Source organism: Callorhinchus milii, unplaced genomic scaffold, assembly GCF_018977255.1.
Source record: "Callorhinchus milii isolate IMCB2004 unplaced genomic scaffold, IMCB_Cmil_1.0 Scaffold17, whole genome shotgun sequence".
NCBI lineage: Eukaryota > Metazoa > Chordata > Chondrichthyes > Chimaeriformes > Callorhinchidae > Callorhinchus > Callorhinchus milii.
In genome coordinates this window covers 6,106,239-6,127,668 of record NW_024704758.1, presented here as the reverse complement: position 1 = coordinate 6,127,668, position 21,430 = coordinate 6,106,239, and the positions used below count along the sequence as shown (strand labels likewise).

Genomic DNA, 21,430 nt, shown 5'->3' with positions numbered 1-21,430 from the left:
CTTGCCTTCCTTCACTGGAAACAGGTTCCTACTCACAGGACAAGGGGGTAAAACGCAGAGCACATCTTAATCCAAGCAGCGTGCTTTACTGGCAGGGAGAGCTAAAGAGACAGGTGCTGGCTCTAAAGTGGCCTAAGGGATGCTGTAAATCCTGGAGAAGAGTTTTTTTTATATATCACGTTATAAAGATAGAGAGTGGTATCTGAGAGTCCATCAATGGGGCTGGTTTAGCTCCAACCTCAATTTTGGCAGTGGAATTCTAGATAAGCAGATAACTGAGTGACTCACTTCAATCCTCTGTTACCACATGAAAGTACATTTCAAACAGATGGTGTGGGGGCAGAGAGTCGGGTTGGAGGTGCGTACCTGTCTCTGTTTAGAACTCTTGATGATACCTTGTTTTGTGTTCTGAGTGGCTCACACACAGACTCTCCTTCTGCGAGCCCCCGGGTGAGAGCTGGTTTTCCAGGTCGAGAAAGGGAATAATGTAATATAGCAAAAATGGCCCAAGTTATAGGCAGATCCGGGAAGAGAGGAATAGGGTTAGGGCTATGATAATTAGCTGTCAGACTGGCTCAGTTGGTAGCACTCTCAACTCTGGGACATGAGGTTGTGGGTTGAAGCCCCACGTCGGATCTCAAGTCTACAGTGTAGGGTTACATTCCAAAACAGTGCTGAGGTAGCTTTGCGATTCCTGTCATTATAGAAGCTACATCAAGATACAAGGATTATCATAATAATAATGATAATAACCAAAGAAGTGATATGCTTTAGTAATATAAAAGAATAATCCTTGTATTTAATACAACACCTATAAAGTCAAACATCTTAACGTGCCGCCCAGATAGTTACAGTCAAGTGTCGTGACTGAGTCATTGGAGGCAAGTATGATCTGATTACACTGAAGCATTTGGGAGTAATAGAGATGTCAATCTCACATGGCATAGATTGTTTTAAGTAGCATTTATTGTAACAATAAACCTGCCAACTCTGCATATTTGTTATTTTATTGCAATTTGTTACAGGGAATAATTGTTGGGAGTAATCTTTTTTATTCCAAAGTCTTATCATAAATAAAAAGAGCTGGGCTCTGCTGGGGTATCCAGCAGTTACCCACAACGAACACTCTGGGGTCTCCAAGCCTCACCTCCCGCCAACCTGGGCCTAATATTCTCCAGAATCAGAGCTAGGGTGCTTCCCACCAGGGAGAGAGTGAGCATCGCAGTCCAGCCTCATGAAACTTTCCAAGTATAGGTGGCATAGATTTTGTGGAACTCTCAGTCTGGTTTGGAAACTAACACCACCACTAATTTTGCAATGATATATTGTAGTGTCTTTCGCTGTGAGATGTCTTCTTGACATCTCAAAGTGCTTCACAGAGCCTGGGTGCCCGAGATTTGGGGGTGGAGGCGGGGGGGGGGGAGGGGTCGGGGAGGTGATCAAATGCGTGGATGAAAAGAAAGGTCTTTAGGTGGGGAGGGAGGCATGGTGATGGGTTTCCACATGTGGAAGACACCTGGCTGACCTCCCACCAACCCCGCCCCCCCCCAAAAAAAAAAAATTGAACTGGAGGTATAGATTCCCTTGCAAAATGTTTGTATCTGAGCAAACCCATCACTTCAGGGTCCAAGGCAGGTTAGGTCATGCAGTAATCCTGCGTGACATTTTCTCGGACATGTCACCATTATTCACATTGAGGGATCAGTGCATTTGTCTGATTCAAAGTGACGGACAAACGACTAAACTAAAACTGGGATTAACACTGCTCTTTTTAGAAAAACACCAGGGTTATTTTTACACCATCTACTGAGCGTTAGGACCAATTTACTTTTGGTCCTGAGGAAGATCACTGTGCTGTGTAGAGCCAGACACTGGTACCGTTTGATCTTCCAATCCAAGAATCCAGGACAAGAACATTACACACTTCTGACCACTTCAGGCAATGGCCAAGGGCTGAATCAATAAGAATGCTTGCCTTCGACACCGTGCCTATCCATGTCAAATGTCCCAAAGCAATTCACAGGTAATTTGCCATCAAGTGTCGGGATTGGGTATGTGTTGGCAAACGTGGCAGCTATTTAGCACTCAGCAAAGTCCCACAAACAATCATAAAGTGAATGCACAAGTCCTTCCAACCTCTCCCCTAATGCTCACAGAAGCTGATTTGATTTACCCTTGCCTGACCAAACAAACTGGAACTCTTTTACCACACACACAGGTACACATTTATTAAAGAGGAGCATTATAAATACCTACCGAGTCCTCTTTTCCACGGTGCAAGAGCAAAGTCCACTTCATTTTAAAAGCTAGCTGGTGGCACATTAGAAAGTATTTTTGCAAAAAAAGTCATGAATATGCATTTTCCATGAGAATGAATGATTAATCGCTAAAAGAACAATATTAAATATTAATGAAATCCTTTGGGGAAATCAGTAAGTTCATCCAAATATTTCAACACCATGTGCAAAACAGGGTCTTCTGCACTTGTAGTGATCACTGCTGGACAGGATCATTAACCCGTCGTGTTCATTGCCAAAAAAACAGCTAGCTAATAGCTCCCAATCTGGTGGTAAATTAGGAAGAAGTTATGGTTTTCATATACAAAGGGGGCAGCTAATGGGTCATTAACAGTTTGTGAAATAATAATCCTTGCAATTGATATAGCGCCTTATCATGTCGTTGAAATGTCTCAAAATGCTTCACAGAATATACTGTAAAGTGAATTGACTGTATATTTTGTGGCCAAAATGCAGCAGTCAATTGTACACAGCAGTGTCCCACAAACAGTTGTGGTTTGATTTTAAAAAAGGTTTATTACCCCGGAAAGCGATCCGCCAATTGACTAACAACCGGGTTACTTACTGCTAGGTAAACAGAGGCGTGTGGAGTAAGGAAATTTGCCTAAGGATTCGCCTTGCCCGGGAATCAAACCCAGGTCATCTCGCTTGTGAGGCAAGTGCTCTAAGCACTGAGCTACAGGACTCCACAGACAGTATCATTAACTCGTACAGTGTTCACTGCCAAGAAAACAGCTAGCTAATAGCTCCCAATCTGGTGGTAAATTAGGAAGAAGTTATGGTTTTCATACACAAAGGGGGCAGCTAATGGGTCATTAACAGTTTGAAATGTGGCAAGAGGAGCAGAAGGGTGGTTATAGTTTTAGTTTGCAGAGTTGCATTGGAAGTTCACACTCTCTTATTGATGCCATACCCTGTGCCACTACATCACACCCACGCTACCCTTTCCCACCTTTTGCCAATTCTGACAACCGTTAAAGCTGCAGAGCTTTAAGAAAACTATATAGTCAATTCACTTTGCAATATATTCCGTGAAGCGCTTTGACATGTCTCAATGACGTAACAAGGCACAATATGAATGCAAGGATTAGTATTATTATTATTATTATTAAAGCTGCTCCCCTTGGTGAATGAGTCAACGTCTTTTCAAACTTCTGATGCTTTTAATTTGGAAGTATTGTTTTTCCTCGGATGGTCTCATTATCCCTCCTCTATCCTGTAAGGGCGGTTCTTTCCCACCTCCCATTCTCACTCTGATGAAGGGCCTCTCCCCTCTTCTCCTCCTCCCCAGTGTTTACCTGCCTCTCTCTCGCTTCATGGCTTGCCTCCTGTACATTTCCATCATGTGCTGAATTTTCGACAAGGCAGTTTCTCCCAGTGTCCCGGTCAACAATCCCCCAGATAAAAGTGGACATTCACTTCATGGCTGTGCGTGGGACATTGCTATGCGCAAACTGGCTGCTGCATTTGCCCACAAATACGCAGTCACTACACTTCGCATTAAAACCTGAAGTGCTTTGAGATGTTTCAACAACATGATAACGCACTATATCAAACGCAAGGCTTATTATTTTTAATGTTTTTTCTACTGACTGTAGTTTCTCACTTGATCTCCGGTATTAAATATAGCTGGAATTTTCTCCCCTTCTGTCTCGCTGTCTCTCCCCCTCTCTCTTTTTATAAGAGATTACCCCTAGCAGGTTCGCCTTAAAACTGCAGCTTAAACAAAAAAACATATACTTAGTCATTGCTTTAACCTGATCAGGTTGTGATGTCTTTACGAGTTTCTGGCATTACTTTAAAACATGCCCCATTCCTTGATTAGCAACATTTTGGCTTAAGATCAACATTTTACAATTTGTGACATTTGCCGGCTGAGATTTACTTGTTATAATTGGTTCAAACTGGTGCAAGATGAGAGGGCTCTGTGAAGTCACTGTCATTCAATGTTTTCAACATCCTACATAATTTAATACGGGGAGATGATTTGAAAAGGAGAAAACGAAAGATGAAAGGAAACAAAGGGGAGTGAAGAGAACAGGCAAAGGGAGACGAGTGGGAGAAAGGGACAGAAGGTGACAGATAAGAGAAATATTACGAGGAAAAAAACCTTGAAAAATTCTCAAAATAAAATAAAATTTGGCATTTTGGGAGGGACCTTCAATTTGAATGAATTCAGTCTTAAAAACATCCTCATCAATTTCGGGTTTTATGAACTTCATACGAGGGGGAGAAAGAATCACATGTCTGCGGCCTGCATTCTCAATCTGAAGCATTCAAGTAAATCGCTTTTTAAACTAAATGACTGGTGCTAAATGCTTACTTATACCCTTTAACCTTCCAATGTCTTTATCGCCATGGAAGATTTGGTGGGGAGGGGGGGGCGGAAATTGGGGTGAGTCAAGAGCGTCTCCCTCTCTGACAGCGATGGTTAATATCATCCGACTTCGAAGTGTAGACTCTCCATGTTTGCTTTGCCTTAAGCTGTCCAATTGCACAGAACCACTGCGTGCAATTGCCTTCTCTGCATTTCGGTCGGTGCTAGCAGGGTGTACAACCAGGGCGTCCGACCACGCAAAGGTACTTAAAGTGGTCCATCACTCCATTTTTGCGAGATAACGATCAGCACGGTCTTCATTGTGATCTCCCATCACCGAGGGCACACGCGGGACTGCAGTGTATTTGTTCAGCCAGATCCTGATTACATCAGCTGATTAAAACCACTGCGCTGTGGCAGATAGATTCATGAATGAATCTCTTAATGTGCCCAGTCTTTGAGCAAACAACAGGGCCGCAGTGACCGCTGAGCAGACTGTCTTAAGTCAAGTCGGAGCACGCCCTCCATTGACACTTGGGAATGCGGCCTTAAAGGCACGGCTCCTGATCAGACCAGGCGCCTGCCCTGTTGTGAGGCACCTCCTGAACGATTGCCTTTCACTTTGGATGAGACGTGCAAAACATGTATTGAGATTCTGTTGTACCATTGCTAACACTAGGCTGTCGATAAGGCACACGTTCCAGACAGGTGATGAAAGTAAATAGCCCTCCATTCCTGAAGGCTAAAAATGTGCCAATATTAGGTCATCCAAACAGAGTATGTCTTCCATGTGGCCTTTGACTCCTGCTATAGCTCTCTCTAGTGGCACACACGACGTAGATTCCCTCTCTGATGATGTAATCAGACAATGATTTAGGTTTTTTTTCCCCTCTGTGCACCACATTTTGTAACCAGCAATTACCCCCACCCCCTCAACGCTCCCAAGTAAGACTTCCTCTAATAGATACAGCCATCAGTTCATTGGACACAAAGATCGACACAGACCACTGAACTTTCTTAGAGCCAAAATCAATACTACAGATAGTAGATGCTTGCCACAGCTCTCTTTTTTTTCCTGTCTCATTCAGTTTCAGATTTCTTGGCATGTAAGAGAAACAGAACAAGGAATCTGCCACTGGAAGCAAAGCTCGATGATGCAGAGCACGGAGGGCAAGTAATAACTGGAACAGGTTTGCCAGGAAAAGTGGATGAACCATGACAATGGATTCACTTAAAAAAAAGTTTGGTGCTGGCAGGAGTGGAGGTGCGGGGGGGGAAGAGAGAGTTTATTCTGGAAGGATGGGATCAAATGGGCCAAAGGATCTTCAGCTGAACTAATCTTGTGAGAGTGGTCTGGCCAGTGTAGCAGTTACTGGAGGGGACAGTGCACGGAAAAGCAAGTTAGACTAGGATTCTCTCTCCTCCTGGTACCCCGATCAAGAGAGTAACATTATTTCAATTCAAGGGTTCGATATGTGGCAATGCAAAATAAAAGCGATGCAACTTTTATATCCGCCCTCTATTGTGACTTTTCACATAGATTCATGAAGATTCCAAGTTTTAGCCTAATAGAATCTTTGCTTTTCATAAAAACGTCTTTCATGTCAGGAGGTCGTCACAAAGCACTACACGGGATTCATTGTAAAGGGGAGCGACTGTGCATTTCATTTTGCAAGCAAATGTTCCCCAGCTTTGCTTTGGGGGAGTTTTACTTTGTGCAGCAACTTCCCAGCCATTGTGTCAGCCTCAGGAATATTAAGCATATGCTACAACTCAACAGTTGGGTCACATTAAACAAAGCTGCGAGACCCCCACAAGCTGCTTGTTTCTCTTGACAAAGCCAAGAAAAAAATAACAAGGCTTGCATTTTTTTTAGTGTTTAAAAACTATTTGGAAAGTTGGGACAGTGGGGGGGTGGGGGGGGGGGGGGGGGAATTGGGGATTGGTAGAGAAAGGGAAAAGTTCATGAGATATGATATTTATTAAACAGTTTCCACTTGCCATTTGGAGAATGGGATTAACAACAATAGCTTCCTGAAGAAAGTTACCCCCATCCCGCCCTCATACCACCATTTCATTGAGGAGTTGACATGTACTTTGTATCAAGTTGATCGCAATATTCTCGCATGGGTCTTGCCAGTGCCAAATACTTTCAGTCAGTGGAATCTCTCTAGCCTTTTTCCTGTTGATTGTGCTATGTTTCTAGCTAGCTCTGGCGAAGTGAGCGAGCGATTCAGCTGACGTGATCCAGCCATCAATGAGACGGAGAAATTGGGAAGGTTTCTTGACCTATCAATGGGTGAGGATCGTAACCATTGGTATTGGCCTTCACTTGTTCCAATTGCTCATCCGGGACAAAGTGTGGAGCAAAACCCCATTGGGAACAGTTAATTAAAGGGCATTGGGAGCAAACAGGAGTGCACGGTTAGGCAGGGTGGCTAATGAGGAGAAAGAAATCAGCACAGTTTTGATGGGCCAAATGGCCTCATTCTGTGCTGCAACATTCAATGATTCTACAATTCCAATGGAGCTATTCTTTGTTTTCTGTCTTTCCCTCTAACACCACCCACCCACAAAATATAATCTCACAGTAGAGGTCTACTGCCCAGAACACCTCCAATGGGAAGATGCTCTCTCGTTCAATTCAGAAACTGCGACTCACTTCATTCAGTGAAAGCAATCTGCAGCATGTTATTTTTGCATTGGTTATATAATAGGAAATGTACATATTTTGAAAGCTGCAAAGGAAATGTATTACAGTACTTTGCTGTGAGACATTAGACAAATAACCAGCTGCTACCCCACAGATTTGTTTGGCTGAAGTTTTAAAGGCTTTTCATCCACATTTGACAATCTGCTAACTCAGTTCACTCGTAAATCAATGTATTTGCTATTGTTTGGGGATATAAGGCTAAAAACCTTGAGTCTGACAGATTCTTTTCCATGTAATTGTATGAATACCAAGGTGTCTCAGTAGCTACAGTGCTGAAACCTTGGCTTGCCAAATAACCCTACAACTTTCCCCTAAAACTGAATTAATGACAACTGACACGGTTAAAAAAAAAAGCGGCATTTTTATGTCCGTCTTCTATTCTAACTTTCCTCAGTGACTTGTAAAGATTCCAAATTTTAACCTAATACAATTCTTGCATTTGATAAAGCGCCTTTCATGTCAAGATGACATCTCAAGGCGTTACACAGGATTCACTGTAAAGTGACTTCACAGGATTCACTGTAAAGTGACTGCAGTGACTCTGGCGAATACTTACATTGATTTTCCCCCCTGCCACGGAAAATAGTTTGCATCTGCATCACAGAAGATGTTTATTTCTCCCTCCAGCATTGGCAGTCTTGCTCAACAACTGGAGAGACCCAGAGTGTTGGCAAGTCTCTGCCTTCTTGTCTGCCCATGTTGGTTTTGACACACTTATTTTAAAACAAAATGATTTCTTCACTCCTGGGGCTGGGGGCAGAAACTCTGTTGGCTTTCTTCATTGAAATCGAAAAGATGTGGGTTACATTCCCAATTCTTTTGATGTTCCTTTCCCAAGTCCAAATGTTTGTCTGTCTGTCTGTGGGACATTGCTGTCCACAACTGGCTGCCATGTTTTGCCCACAAAATACATAGTCAATCCACTTTACAGTATATCATGTGAAGCGCTTTGAGACATCTCAAAGACTTGATAAGGCGCTACTTCAAATGAAAGGATTATTATTATTAATTCTGTGTGCTGGACAGGATAGCCATATCAAATCATTGGTTTCAGCCCTGGACCTCTTCTGAGATCCCTTTTGGAGCCAGCCTTCACAGCACAATAAGGGCTGAGAGCAGTCAGCTGAGTCCACCGGGCACACAGAGACACTGGACTGATTTACACTCTTGAATCCTTTGTGGAAAATCCTTAAATGATTGGATACCCAAAGATTTATGCATCTTCTGTTACGTGCTAGCATAAAACACGTCAGAGAGAGCGAGAGAGAGAGAGAGAGAGAGAAATGGAGGGGTGGATGGGTGTGTCAAAGCTTGTTTTAAATTGCCCACCCATTATCCATAGCTAATCAGAAAGGTGAGCACTTTCTGGCACTGCTCTATAAATGTATTGATAGGAGAGGAAAACAAAGTCTCACATGTACAAAGGCACTTTGTCAGGTAAGGTCTAAGGACCTTAGTATTGATCTGTGCGTGGAGATCTGGAAAGGTATATGTAAGTCAATTACTCTCCCAGCCGTAAGTGCGAAGTTACGATTGATCCAAGTCAATATCCTTAAGAGAGTTTACTTAACCCCAATTAGATTCAACTGGGTAGGCATCCAACAGAATAAGACGGGTTGATGCTGGAGTGAGAGCACGAGAATGCTTTCAGATCTTGGTGATTCCACTTCATTGTGTGCTCCCATTCTACCTCGAAACGGTAACAGCGCGGAATGAACACATTTTTATAAATATGTATTTTTTGTGCTCATTAAGGCATCAATAAAACTGATCATTCACTTCCTGGCTGTGATTTTGTTTACTCGATGATACAAAAAGTTAACGGGGCAAGTGGATGTTATTCCCGTCATGTGCAGACGGAAGATATACAACACATAAAATTGCTGGGAGCGAGGAGTAACAAGAGGTTCAACTTTGGACCCAGGGAATGCGGTATTGAATGTTTCTTAATATTATATACATATATATGGGCGCAGGTTGCAAGAGCTAAGGCTTCAGGTCCCCAGAGTGTGTGTTATGGTACCGCTGGAGTCTTACCAACTAAAACCGCAGAGCTCGTCTCTCAATGGGAGGACAGAGGCATCAGTGGTCCTCTGTCACAGCCATTTCTGACTAGCCTCACTGTGCTATGAGCGTGCCTTCACAATAGCAGTCAAATCCGAGATATGACAGGCTTTGTGAGCCAAGTGTTTATTCCCTAATCTTCAGTCTCGGGTCTATGTGCTTTGGATGGCAGATAAAGGAATGAATGCTGAGTTCATATATGGGCTGCAAATGGAACACATTCCATTTCTGGAGATGTTGGTAGGGCTAACAATGCAACAGAACTGGTTTCATTCTCTTTTTCTATCTCACTTATCTCCGTCTTACTCTGTTTTCTGTCTGTCTTTTTCTTTGTCCCATTTTATTTCACAATCTGGTGTTAGGGCTTAAATCATTCACTCTCTCTTCGCTGTCTTTTTCTCACTAAAGTCTCTCTGATTAATAGGTTACATCCCCTCTCCCCCCCCTCCTCCGATGGTATTACCAAGTTTGGGTAAATTTAAGGTAATAATTAGCAGCCAGCTGGCAGTATGCAGTTGACCAGTTATGCCAGGTTAGGGCCTTAAAGATAATGTGGGGGGACGGGGTACACAAAGGTCGCATTGCTGCGTACCTTGGCATGAAAAAGTGGATTAAGTTTTAATAATGTGCGTTCTGTAGTCACATAGAAATAACTTATTATTTTATGGCCTCACAAATGGACTGTGTCGTCACAACTAACCACAGACTGGAGGAGTTCGCTGTCAGGTCAGCGAGGTTTACTAACGATTTTAAAACTGGACTATTTAAATATGAATTCACCCCCGAAAGCAGCTTCTTGGATTATTTTTTAAAAATTCAGACTTCTCTTTCTTTTGTAAAAATGTGGGGGGGAGGGGGGTGGCGAGGGGGGAGACAGAGAATCACTGATCAACTCTACTGCCACATCCACTACTCAGACAAAATTAATGCGATCATTTTCGGTTACCAATTATTCCGAACGGTTACAGGCTCCAAAGAAAATGAGTTATTCCAGACAACACATTGCATTTTTGGCCTGACTGTCGACTGTCTCAGTGATATACATGCTACAGACCTTGAATTGTGCATTCTGAATTTATATTTGTGATTTCCTGTTACATGCTGCTTTCCAAAAGTACAATAAAGCGTTTTATTGTAATGGAGCTGATTTCACCGAGAAAGTATTTGTGGCAAAACTGCCGCCACAAAACATTCTCGAGAGAGCTAAAGAGAGCGCGAGAGAGAGAAAGTCTTTAAAAAGTTAATTTCACCCCATTTATCAGCAACCAATAAATACAAATACACCTTCAGGATTTGACACTTTCCAACATCCAGGAATTAAACAAACACTATTCTAAGGCTTTATTGATGCTGGCTTGAGCCAGCTGCTTGAACGAAATTCACGAGACAAGTTTGCAAATTTTCACCAGAAATTTACCATTGGGAATCGTTTTTCACCAGCGCCGTGGGACCAGCACAGCAAGCGAAGGGTTTACTGTTATCTGGAATTGAAATGGTAACAGGTAATTTCTGGGCAAGATGGATTAGGAAGAGGGGGGTGGGGGGAGGAGGGGGGAGTGGAAAGAGAGGTAGAGGAAGACAAAAAAAAGTCTGCATCGTAATTGATTTTTAAAATGGCTTTTTATAGGCTAACAAGGAGATCCAGTGAAATCTCATTAACACATATTACCGCAGTGCTTAACCCCAACCCTGCAGAACAAGCCAGAGCTCCATATGATTAGTAGAAGTGCTTAAATACATTGTATTCATTAACAGGGCAACAGGCACACTCAGTGGGGAGGGATCCGAGTGCCTGTGCCTTCCTCCCTCCCTCCCTCCATCATTACTGCACCGGTGTGGTTACAGCCTGGGTTATTGTGCTTGATAATAATACAGCACTTGTGAGCTGCGATTCCCCACCAGTCCCAAAGACCACCAGCCTACTAACCATGAAGGACATCCCTTATTTTATTGCTTAACGAGAGAGAAAGGAAAAGCGGTCGTCCTCACCAATTTTCTCCCTCATGTTGCCTCGCTCATTTCCTGCGCGAGCACAGCAACGAGAGGCAGCGGCAGGCAATTCGAACGCGAAAGCCCGTAGTTAATCCAAATGGCCTGTTTGCATGCTATATCACTCTATGTGACTACATAAATTATCAGTGGTTTGTTTTCTCGGGGAGGGGGGGGGACAGGAGAAACTTAATTGACGGTGAAATGCAGCGAACTCGACTCATTCAAAGCGATGCAGAGAGTCACTGTGGGACCACAAGCCCACCGAGGCAACTTGGTGCTCGGTCCACATTCCACAAGCGTGCACATTCGATGGCCAAACCAGTGTTCATTGGATAACAAACAGAAGCAGAGTTCCTGGCTGGATTTACTATCCCCGCTCCCTGGGATAATTATAACTGCCACTTGCCTCCTCCTCCTTCTCCTCCCTCTCTCCCGACCACTACCCAAGGCGAGATCACACAGCTCAGCACAAACTGACGCTCGAACTTTGACGCTTCCTGGCTCATTGGTGTCATCACCCGCATCAAACTCGGTCCTGCTCGCCTCTTCCTGGCCCTGCGTTGGGACGCCTGGGACTTGCACCGACATGTGGATGACACTGCGGTCACATGTTCAGTGCTTTTACTGAAACATCAGATATATTTCACAGGCTCGGTCGGCCCAGCTCTGCAATCAAATTGATTGTTCTGTTGCGAGCCCCGCCCGACAGTTATCATCATCATGCAGACATAATGCGATATTAATAAACATGTGCCCCAAACACTCGTCACGGCAGAATCAACACTTTTTGCTTCCACTGTCTCCCGAGGGAACCTGTTCCATACGTTTACTGCTCACTCACTCCACATTGCTTCCCGTCTTGTGTTTGAATACAAAATGATTCTTAGCATTTCTTTTCCTAATTTAAAATACCCCAGTTATTATCCCCCTCATGGTTTAATGCACTCCCAACAAAGCTTTTTTTTATTATTAATAAGAATAATCTTTGCATTTGGTCGAGTGCTTCATCACACAGAAACAGCTCAAAGGCTCTCCAGATAATTGCTGTCAAGTGCAGTGTGTATTGTCAGCACACAACAGCCATTTTCACGAGCGAGATCCAACAAACAGCCATGAGGTCAATCAATGCGGAATTATTTTTTAATAATGACAGATAATAATCAACAGCACCTTATCGTGTGGACAAAATGTCTAAAAAGTGCTTCACAGGATTTTACTCTACAGTGTGACTGTGCTTTCGTAGGCGAACACAGCAACCAATTTGTGCACAGCAATGTTCAACAAACAGCCATGAACCGAATGACCAATTTTATTTGGGGAATTGTTGGCCAGCACTATTGGAAGACACTCACTTCTCTTTTTGAACAATGCCACAGGATCTTGTGCATCCACTTGACCAGCCAGACCAGCCCTCGGTTTAACGTCTCATCCAAAAGATGGCACCTGAGATGGTGCAGCACTCTCCCAGGCTAGATTATCATCTCAAAATCCCTCCTGTCCCAAGTGATTTAACCTACTGACTCTGAGGCTGAAAGTGATACCAACTGAAGCAGGCTGACACCTCAGACCACATTTGGTCAGAACACCATGAGAAACTCCCTTCTCTTGTCCAACTTTGGTGATGCAATGCTCCCTCGACACTGCACTGGTGAGTCAGCTTGGACTCAGAACCCTGTTTCATTCCCAGCCCGAGTTAATGATGTACATTTCATTCCGTGCTCAAAAACAGTTTCAGCAGTCACCGTCACTAAACGAGAACTGCCCTTGTGAAACGATCTTTGATGTCGGAGCATAATAGCTCCTGAAAGAACAGCACTAATACTTAATGTAACATGAAGCCAGGGCCCAGTAGAGGGGCTGTCTGCTGTCAGGAACAAACAGCTTCTCTCCTGCTCTCTGGAGCTGACATGAGCAAGGGCTGGCAGGCCAGCGGTGCTGTCACTACTCCAGCAGCCTACACCGTGATGAGTGCAACTGGTTGTTGTTTTTCTACTGACAACATAAACCGTTCAAGGCTTCAGTCTCGGCGGCTTCTAACACTGGCCAACGTGTAGCACTGGGTCAGTCGGCTCTTCCCACGCACATCCTAACCGCAATCAGATCTTACACACCCCTGGTACTGCATGGAGTCATTCACGTCTGTAGGTCTCTGCCATGATTCCTGCTGAGTTAGTTGATCTGAACCACTGCAGCACTATGGGTCACTACAATTGCCAAAGGTATGTCTTGTCAGAGGTGGGGGGTTGGTGTCTCCGATTTTAGGGAGAGGGGGCGCGGGAAAGTGACGGTTTAGTCTTAAAACCATGGATTCTTTACGCTCTCAGTCACTTACTCCCAAGAGCTTGTCAATCGCTCCAAGAGAAGCGTACTCTCTCCATCACTCCTGAGTGTCTCACTCCATTACTTCTCAGCACCATGAAAAAAAACATCAGAACCTTCTCCTCTGGTATAAAGCGTCAAAGGGACAATTCTCTGTGGATTAGGGCCATCGTTTGACAGAGCCATACTGAGCGAGCTGACACAAGGAAACTTGTGCGTAGACTTTAAAAGAAAATCTCTACATCACTTCGATAATACCTGCTCTCATTCCCGCAAGTGGGTAATGCAATGGACTGAGACTGAATGTTGGATTCCCTGTGTACGAAATCGCAGCAAACTACAACACAGGGCTGAAACGATCAAGGGGATACCACTTGTTGCACTTCAAACAATGCAGTGCTCAGCCCTACACTCCCGACTGTTCAGATGTGGTTCTACATTGTTTGTGTTATTAAATCTGCACACTTTTGTGCTCATCTGTCTTTTATGTTGTCTTTTAGCAATGCCTTCATCTTTTCTACGTGCGTCTATGTAATTTATTCCATGGGTGTGAGGAATAATTTCACCACTCATCAAGGTGATAATTCACTGCAGTCACATTTTCAAACGCGAATTCACTCAATGCTCCAATTGCAGCCCATTCGCAAAAGACAACCCAGGATTGATGCATGGAACCGACAGAGCATTGCAGCCTTGCTTCCTCCCTATACCTAAGTGGGTTAATGGAGTGAGTAGCTGAGCTATAAAAAACAAACACAAAAGATCCAGGTTCAATCCTGTGGCAAACTTGAGTTAGTTGGTGTCACACAGGACATCACTAAGGAGGCTGGCCATTGACCTGATTTAGGCAAGAGTAGGTCAACCAAGATTCCCACTCTCAATTCTAGCTATCTCTGGCAAAGTGGAGATGTCAGAGTTTCACTGATGGAGTTCATGGGCCCACCCAATGTCACTCCAGTTACACAACATTGCCCTCTAGCCCTCCACCTTTTTAACAAGGGAAAAAGACCTCTAACGGGTCAGGCGTTGGTGCTGAAATATTGATCAAGTAACCTGTAAAAAATCTAATTGGGCCTCTATAAAGTGCAATCACATACCGCTCCCACCCAGGCTCTGTGAGTTTTTCCAGACAGTAGCTGAGCCATGCAAACCACAAAGGTCCCAGTATCAATTCCTGCTCTGTGCTGAATTCGCTGATCTCAGCCAAGAGCCAAGGAATAACTTGAGGCGCTATAATTGGCATCAATGCAGGGGAAAGGGAGAAAGCAAGTCCCAATTCTGTTAATGTGCGTGTATGTGTGCATGTGTTTGTGGGCATTGTGAGAGGACAGAACCAGACTCAATTGTAGGGATTCTCCTGCTATCGGATAACCTGCCCATCTTGTCCATCATGGCTCAGGCTTGAACAATCATTTGGGCCAAGTGATGCCTTCCTTACCTCCATGAAACCAAACAGGAAGAAGGAAAAACTTAAGGGGAAAGGAGAACCACAGGTAAGATGGTGAAACAAGACACACATTCATACAGACACACAGTCTTGATACAAGCAAATTTCCAGCAAGAATCTGACAATATAAAACCTTTTCAAGCCCCAGTTTTGCTCTGTCCACTGCCACTGTCAATGTCTACTCTGTCCCAGTTGCATGCAACAGTTTTACCCATCCTGACCTATTGCACTGTGCATGTAACTGCTTTCACTTGTAATCGTTCACCACAATCGCAATGTGGCGCCTTGTCAATTACTGCAATGTATCTGCTCGGGCTGTAATTGAAAACATCAATGAAAAAAATTCACATCACAAAACAAGCAGCAGATCACTGTCACCAGGCATTTCCAGCAACTCACGGCTCTGTGCTTTACATCGCTTTCAGTACAGCGTGACACAATTGCAATCTGCTCCCAGCCTCATCAAAATGTAGTATCTGGCTATTTCCATAACTCACTACAATGTGCAAGCTGGTCTAGGGTTTGAATACTGTTTCCATATAAGGTTCATCTCTTGTCACGACACAGAAGCACTCCTGGATACACACTCCTGAATGGGGTACAAGAAAGCCCTGACTCTGTACCTCTACCCTCCAGTATGTCTTTCCACTGTCATCTCCCACTGAATTTCTCAATTAAACCAAAGGCCCATCCACCTGTCCAGGTGAACATCAAGCGTCCCTCAGCCCAAGTTGAAAAGAGAATGGAGCTTCTCCCAACAATCCCAAGTCAAATAATTTTTTTCCCCACTTCATGCCTATTTATGGGACAATGTTGAGCACAAATTGGCTGCCACGTTCACCATCAAAACCCACAGTCAATACACTTCACAGTGTATTCTGTGATGCGCTAGAGACATCCTCCTGATGTGAAAGGTGCTGTATCAAATGCAAGCAATATCAATGTTATCATTATGTCTTTGCTCCTACAAACTTTCCTCTTTTGCTGCTCTACACGCCCTTCACTCTTTCTGCAATCTCACTTTATACAAATCAAAACCACCTCCTTCAGTCTTCCCTTCCTCCTGGAGGCTTTTACAACTCAACCTTACCATCACCTGGCTACTTATTCCAAACTTGTCTTATCATCTCGCTTTTACTCTTTGTTACACCTTCTCTTACTCTTTGTTCTATGGACTTCAGCCTTCACTTGGGTTCACAAGGCAGTACCAGGTTGATCAATACATTGTGTACCTTGAGAAGCAAGTCAGTGTTTCCCATGACCTTGAACATTTTGTCCCAATGATTTCAAACTATTTATTTGCAATCCGGTGAGAAGGAGCTGAAGGTAAGGTAGTAGATTGTAAACAAAAGATTTTGTTGATTTGAGGAGTAGGGGGTGGTCGATTGAGGGAGGCAAAGAGGAGGAATTTAAGAAAAAAAGTATTCAAACTAAGCCAATTGCTGTGAAAGAAGAAATCATGAAAACTTGCCACATAACATAAATCCAAAGTATTAAATTGAGCGATTCTGGCTATAAACAGATTCTGGGCATAAATCTTGCTGTTTTTAATATCCTAATTTAGTAGCAATATTCTTTGCTTATTAAAACTATTTTCCATGAGTTATGAGGCTTCCAGGAGATTGCACAAAAGGAAGCCCAAGTGTTGACGGGCTGCTGGGATTCAGTCCATTCAACCAAATGGCATGTGGCGCTGCTATAAAAGTGTCCCAGTACAGCTCCCCCACTGCTCGGGGCTATAGGAAGCCCCTCAGGTTTAATAAGAAAAAGACGGAACGATCTGGCTTTCCGATCGTCAAGCCAGCACTGGAACACGCAATGCAATGCCCAGTATTTATCACCAATAGGTGCTTCAGTGAAAAGGTACCATTGTGTTTCATTAAACGTGCAGTTTCAAAGAAAAATCAGGAAAGTCCACTTTGTCACAAGACAATAAAAGATGATATCACCTTATTGTAGCAAAATATATATGTGTAATAATCACTGCATTTGATACAGCACCTCATCAGGTCGATGGAATGTCTCAAAGCACTACCGCAGGCTTTTGCTGTGAATGTAGTGACTGGATTTAAAAGCGATCAAAGCAGCCAATTTGTGCACAGCTATGTCCCACAAACAACCATGAAGTGAATAACTAATTTTATTTGGGGGTTTGTTGGCTCAGATACCATGAGAAATTAGCGTCCACTTGAACGGGGAGGACTAGCTTAGTGTCTTGTCCGAAGAACGGCACCTCTGACAATGCAGTGCTCTGCCGGTGTTACGCTGGCGTGTCAGCCTACACTATGAGCTCAAAGTTCCAAGATGGCGATAGGTGGCTGCTGATGGTAATGGCTCCATCAGTGAACAAATGTCACAAAGCACTAGCCGGGCAGGTTAGCAGGAAGGGTGGTTGAGGCCTGGTCACTGGGCTTATTTAAGCTTCATTCTGGGTTGGGAGGACAGTAGGATAGGTATTTTGGAAGGATGTGATCAGATGGACCAAAGTATCTTCTTTACCCATAATTAAATCTTGGGATCCTGTGAGAAAATCAACCTTACTGAATGCAGCACAAGCATTAGGTTCAGCTTTGGGCATCACACCACACAGCGACATGAAAAAGGCGCAGAGCAACAAAATTGTGAAAACAGATAAGAGAAATTCAAGCTGGAAAGAAGAAACTACAGTCTGGAAAGAAGCCAGTTCAGGGATGGAAAGGGAGGAACCTCATCCATGAATATAAGCTAGTAAATAGTACAGATAAGGTAAACCAAGACTGTTACTTCAAAGCAAGCCAAGAAAGTAGGACCAGCGGACATAAATGGAAATCAGTAACAAAGTAAATTTAGAACAGAGACAGGGGAAACTTCTAAAAAGTGATGAATGCTTATAATATACACCAGGACAAGTGGTGCTCAAGGGGTTAACCCAGTAGTTGACAGAAATTCTGCTTTGATATATGGTGGTTAATTTTGATTGAAGCTCTACTTATTTGATTTCACAGCTAATAATCTGCCAATTTCTTTTTTTTTAAAAGTACAGTAGTTTGTTGGAACAAAAAATCTAAAGTCGCACTTTTGGTATTTTTCTTTGAGGTTCCATCAGTATCCCTTAGCGTTGGCCAACTTAATTAATGCCTGGAACCAACCAAAAACATCAGGTAATGCATTGACAGGCTAGTTAGGTTCATTGTCGCTCTGCATTTGGGCTGAGGGAGTATCAACTAAAACTCTTTTTTTTTAAATGTGCTTTCAGCATCCACGGGAAACAAGAGCACAAGTGTCCCTTTTGTTCTTAAACGTCCTCTCTCTCCCCCCTCTCCCTCCACCGCCCACCCCCCACCACCACCACCCCACCTTTAACAGAGCGCGTCATTAATAATATTGCCCACATACCTGGGAGGCTGTTAGTGAAAGGCAACACAGTGGTTGGTGTTCATGTGTGCCTGCAGTAAGTAACATGCAAGTCATTTCATGCAGTTTTACCACAACATTATGGGAAGGGGCAAGAGTTAATTAAAACGCTGTGTAACAGCTGCACAATAACTACTAAATGGCCCCTTAGAGTACAGCTATTTGTGGTGAGGATTATGCCACATAATGTAAATACAATACTATTAAGCTTGGTTATTCTGCTCTTAAACTGAATAGAAGTAGTAGTGGAAGGGAAGGAGGGGAGGGAGGGAGACAAAGTGCCAAAAATAAAGATTTTTTTTATCCCCAGTTGTGTTGGCTGCTGCTGGTTTTCATGTTTTAAAGCGATTTCCCTCAGTGGTTTCTGCTGAGTTTCAATCCAAGCACAGCTATTCAGATTGAAGGGTAACTCAGGTGGGTTTCACTGCGCGTCACAAAGCCTTACGACGTTTAAAGTTTCTTCCTGCTCAAGCTCATGATTATAAGGTGCCCAGGCCACTTGGCCAGAGTCCACTGTAATCAATTCAAGCAAGGGAATAATGCGTTGGGTTCACTGGGATCACATCAGGCACGTGGCTGTCGATATTGAGCAGGGGTTTGTATTCGCCAGTGATGACGGAGAGGGGACCCCCAACTCAGCTGACACCGGGAGGGTGATGGGAGGAGAAAGAGTCATATGTACATTATATATGTATACACACATATACACACAGTATATTAAATTCAGTCGGAGGCTAGACTTACACAAACATACTATCACACCAGTGGCTCGCTGTGGGGCCCACTGTTTACAGGAAGAGCAAACTCAAGAAATATCAGCACGTTCGTGGCACAGAAGTTATTTCCTCTCAACGTCTAAAATTTGTTTAAGCAGCTTACATGGGAAGCTGAAGGGGTGGAGGGGGATTTGGTGAGATGAGCAAAAGCACAATTATAGAAAGAGTGCATAATTGTGTTAAATTCCTCCCCACCCCCCAACAACAGCTTGCATTTATATAACTCCTTTCATGCGGGATAGCTTCTCAGAGTGCTTCACAGTGGCGGAGTCTGACACTGAGCCGGTGGGTGGGGGAGGGGAAGAGAGGAGGTAACCATAAGTACGGTCAAAGAGAAAGGTCTTCAGGCGTGATTTGAAAAAGGGGAAGAAGGGGGCATGGCAGAGGAATTGAAGGAGAGTTCCAAAGTTTCAAGGCAAAGTGGCTGAAAGCATGGCCACCAATGATGAGGGACATGCAGGAGACCAGAGTCTGCCGAGCGGAGGTGGCAGGTGGTGGAGTGGGGAGTAACTAGGTCGGAAAGAAAGGGAGGTGCCAGGGCGTGAAGGGATTTGTAGACGATGTGAGGATCTTGAAATCGACAACAACAATATACATTTATATAGCCCACCCCCCACCCCACTGGCATCCCAGAAGCCTTTTTGTTGTGATTGTGAAGACTGGTGTGATGGGGATACGGATTTTAGAGCGGTGCGAATAAATGGACGACACAGTTTTGAATTGGTTAACCTCCAACCTCTATGATTGCAGTACTGCTTGCTGGTTGTATTAGCTGGTGGCACACACAATGGTGCAGGGATAAATGAAACAGTGCCCGAAACACAGCTTGCTGTACGTTGGCCTACAGAAACAGTCACTCGACTTGACAGAATTTGCAGGAAAGCCCTTTGAAATGTTTTGACAGGATAAGGCACGACAAAAATGAAAGTTTCCTGCTTCACTCAGACTGTTCTCATAGCCTGTCTCTGACAAAAGGAAGCAAGCCAGGGCATCCACTTCAACAGGCCCTTGGGCTGAAACTCTGGTCGTAACTACATTGCCTTTGGCAGTTGACAATTATAAAGTGGCAAATTGTACCAGCAGCCAACGTCGCCAAAGGCGCTATGCACAACGACAACTGGAATTTCAGCTCAGCCACCTCACTGCACTGTGCAGATACAAAAACTTCTACTGAGCACCCCACAAACATCCATCACTGCAAGAAAACTATAAGACACCATGCTTAATACTGCTGTTCTAGCTTTAGGAATATTTGGCTTGAGAGATGGCATGCATTTAATGCCTGAAGTAGGTTTTCAAGTCCCACGCAGTTCAGTTACTTACATTTAATGCTACAAACTCCAATCATGCCCTAAATAAAAAATCTCCCTTAAAGAGGTTGGTCTGAAGAGGGTGACGTGATTGATATAAGATGTAGAAGAACAGAAATGATCTCTAGAAGTGGTAAAACCCCATTTTTCTTATTCTCTGCTTTGTACCATTTCCCCTTTTGGATAACAGAATTACAAGAGAGGTTTGGATGAAGAAAGCCTTCAGCTAGTTTTATCTCGTATTTTCACAATCTTCTGTGCTTTTCCCTTTGGAGATGATCATGCCATGCGGTGGAAAACATACCTAGGCCTCATTATCGCACTATCACACACTGATGGGACCACAGAGTTCACAAGTTCACAATATTGGTTTAGTTGAAGAAGGCCCTTCGTCCCGTCTGATCTCATCCCTCTAGAAAACCGCCTATACAGTCTTCCCATCACAGCATTAAGCTGTTTATTTTTAAAAATGCGTCTAGTGTCCTGGCCTCAACCACCCTTCCTAGCAACCTGTTCCAGTCGTTAATTACCCTCTGAGTAAAAAAATACTTCTTGATGTCTGTCTTGAAATTGCTCTTTGCAATTTGAAACCTAAGTGCTCTTATTTGACTGTCTTGGCTCATCCTATTCCTATAGAGGACTGAGCTGCTCTGCTCACTTGGAGATTCGGCTTGGAGCAGTGCAAGATCTTTGTTAGAAGAAGGAGGTTTGCAATAACAGTGTCTGCTCTGGCAATGAGCTTCTTTTTAAAAACCCTGTGAGTTTTAAACATTATTTAATTCTGACACAGCTCACATCAGCA

At 43.7% G+C, this 21,430-nt stretch overlaps 1 protein-coding gene across 2 annotated transcripts in view; it reads right to left on the bottom strand.

Annotated features, from left to right (window-relative positions):
- sox6 (SRY-box transcription factor 6) overlaps positions 1–21,430 on the bottom strand; it is a 280,677-nt gene that overhangs the window by 241,495 nt on the left and 17,752 nt on the right. Inside the window, exon 2 of one of the 2 annotated variants that reach the window (XM_042341433.1) lies at positions 10,809–10,872. The exons of the other annotated variant lie outside the window; for it this stretch is intronic. The gene's annotated coding sequence lies outside the window, so the exon portion shown is untranslated. The remainder of the gene's footprint in view (positions 1–10,808; positions 10,873–21,430) is intronic. 2 annotated transcript variants of the gene reach the window in all.